This window comes from Uloborus diversus, unplaced genomic scaffold, assembly GCF_026930045.1.
Source record: "Uloborus diversus isolate 005 unplaced genomic scaffold, Udiv.v.3.1 scaffold_999, whole genome shotgun sequence".
NCBI lineage: Eukaryota > Metazoa > Arthropoda > Arachnida > Araneae > Uloboridae > Uloborus > Uloborus diversus.
Genome location: NW_026559230.1, coordinates 25,920 through 28,891, shown reverse-complemented (window position 1 = coordinate 28,891; position 2,972 = coordinate 25,920).

Below are 2,972 nucleotides of genomic sequence, written 5' to 3'. Positions count from 1 at the left end.
GAAAAAAAACTGTCCGTAAGTTGTTAACGCTATCTATTTTTGCCACTTTGGCAAAAACTGGCAAAAACCTATTTTTGCCGGGCGGTAAAAACCGTGGTTTTTTCCGCCCCTGTCAAAAACTTGCCAACCCTGAGTTTTTTCATAAAATAGTTTCTCTGAAAATGTAATTTTGCACAGGGCGGTAAAAACCATGGGATTTACCGTAGTGTTTAAAAACCTTGACAACCCTGCTGACTAATGCCTAAATCTTATTGTGTGATACTAAGCCTGCTTTCCAAATATCCCTCATTGGTATGTGTGCAACAAGTTCAGGGTAGAAAATCCACTGCTGATGCCCCGAACTGCTCGGATTTTTTTGTTGGAGACATCAATTCGCCAGTGATTTTTTACAACCTAAGAATAAAAACAATGTCAAGAGTAAATTCTGTGAATGAATGTGATTAATCCCCATAGGTGTATCTATAAATTCTATTTAATAAATGTTACATAGTTACTCTTTGACTTACAGGCAGGGTCCAGTTCTGTTTGCCAGCGTCTGACGCTATTGACAGGCCAGGGAAAATTGACACTAGCGCAGGAAGGTTCAGGTAAGCTCATACAAGCATGCTTGATTCATTTTCATCAGGTTTTCATAAATTAAAAAAAAACTGATATTTTTCTAAGTGTGTTCTTAATATATATATATATATATATATATATATATAATACTAGAGGACCCGACAGACGTTGTTCTGTTCAAACTTTGTAAATTGAAACGTTAAATTTTTTTTAATAAACTATCAAGTATCTGAACCGTTTTGTTGAAAAAAATAAGTAAAACGAAAATGTTTTAAGCTGCTTGGTGCCAAAATGCATATATTTATAACAACTTATATTTATCTTATGCCCACTGAGCAGTTGTTTTATTAACTTTTTTTTTCTCCCGTACTTGATGGTTTATTCCTTCAGCTATACTCAAAGGATAAAAAGCGTCCTCAGATATTAAGTGTAAAAAACTAACTAACCATATAGAACAATCAGGAAATCCCGCTCCAACAACCTTCATTTGAAAAAGAATAAAACAATCGAAAGGATATCGTTTAAAAAAATGATAAAGGTAAAAACAGTTCTCTGAATAAGCGAAAATCACTCATCCCCCTCCTCCCGATGTAAATAAACATTCTTCAACTAAACACTCGTTAAAAACGAAAAATGCCAAATAAACAAAAAACACAATAAATTACATTAACAGTAGCTTTAAAATGTAAACAAATTATCACGCGACTCTATTGTTTATAGCCAAAGTCGCCAAGCCACCACGTTACTGTAATCCGGCCGAACAGTGAGCGAAGCTAACTTTGACCGATTCGCGGTCCGATCGTTTGAACGAAAACTTTTAAAACTTCATATATTGCCTAATTAGTTCTTTCCACCAAAGATTAAGATCTTCCACTGCACTGATCTTTTGTGTACCGAACTACCTTGTTGTAATTTATCTGTACGAAAATAAAATTTGTTTGGTCTTTAAATTTCATCATCTTTTTCTTTAGTAATGAACTGATTAGTTTGATAATCCTTAAAGTATTCTTGACATTGGTGCCAAAACTCAGATGAATTTGAGCAGAGAAACAAATGTTGCTTTGTACGGTACTTTCTGATCATTTGGTTAGGAAAATTTAAAGCACTGATCCGGTCACATGGTTCAACTACCGTATGGGTTACGACAGAATGCACATTTTGCATGAACCTTCCAGTACTTTACTTTGGTGATAAAGGAATTGTATCATTAAAAATCAGTATTATGGTTGATTAACGAATTATCTTCACAGATTTAGCAGCATGCAGCTAATTTGCCTTTGGTGCTCCCTTCGGTTTAAATGGAATGGTCCTCCCAAGGTCCTCTTTTTAATCCTAAATCATCCTCTTTAGTCCTCTTTTTGATTGAAAATGGTCCTCTTTTACCCTTTTCTAAAGCTGAAATGTGTTGGGAGCCCTGTAAATGTTTTAGCTATTACCACGCTCTCAGTGGCTAAACTTTTCAGTATAAAATAAAATTCGACTGAATATGCAAAAATAATAAGTCTTCTACAGTACTCCCCTGCGAGTCTTGAACAGTCAGGGAGAGACAAATCTCTCCGGAAAACGAACTTGTCGTCCAGAACGTGTCGTCACCGGAACAGGGGTCGGAGTTGAAATATCCGGGCACAAATCCTGGTTTAGTAAATATGCCGGCTTTAACCTGTCGAAAGAAACAGTCTTAGCCGAACCTTTCCGGATATTACCAATTGACCATTCATTTCACCCAGTGTTGTCAGATGGTCAAATCCAGATTTTCCCAATTCCCTTCCAACTTTTCCCCAAAAATCGATGTTTTCTACCAAAATTCCCCAAATGCAAAAATTATTTTTCCATTAATATTTTCATAAAATGAATTGACTTCCTCTAATATTTTTGTCTCTTGAAAATTTTTTTTTCCCCAAATAACCAAATTTTCTTATAAAATTCCTCAACTTTTTTTCTTTACATTTTCACTTTTTTTTTTTTTTTTTGTCTTCTTTATCTTTACTAATAATAAAGCTGAAAGTCTCTCTGTCCGGATCTCTTTCTGTCTGTCAGGATCTCTAACGCGCATATAGCGCCAAAAATGTTCGGCTGATTTTCATGAAACTTGGCAAAGAATCATTTTGTAGCATGGGAGTGTGCACCTTTAAGCGATTTTTTGAAAATTTGATTTTCTTCTTTTTTCTATTCCAATTTTAAGAACATTTTCCCGAGCAAAATTATCATAAGATGGACGAGTAAATTACTAAGTTATCATAGCATGGAACCGTAATGTGGGCAAGCCAATTGGCGAGAAATTCATCATGCATTATTTGTAAATATACAGGGAGACCAAAAGACCTTTTAATTTTCTACTACGGGCAAAGCCGTGCCAGTGCCACTAGTCATAAATACAAGCGCCTGACCGAGAGAAAAAAAAATTTTTTTTTTCT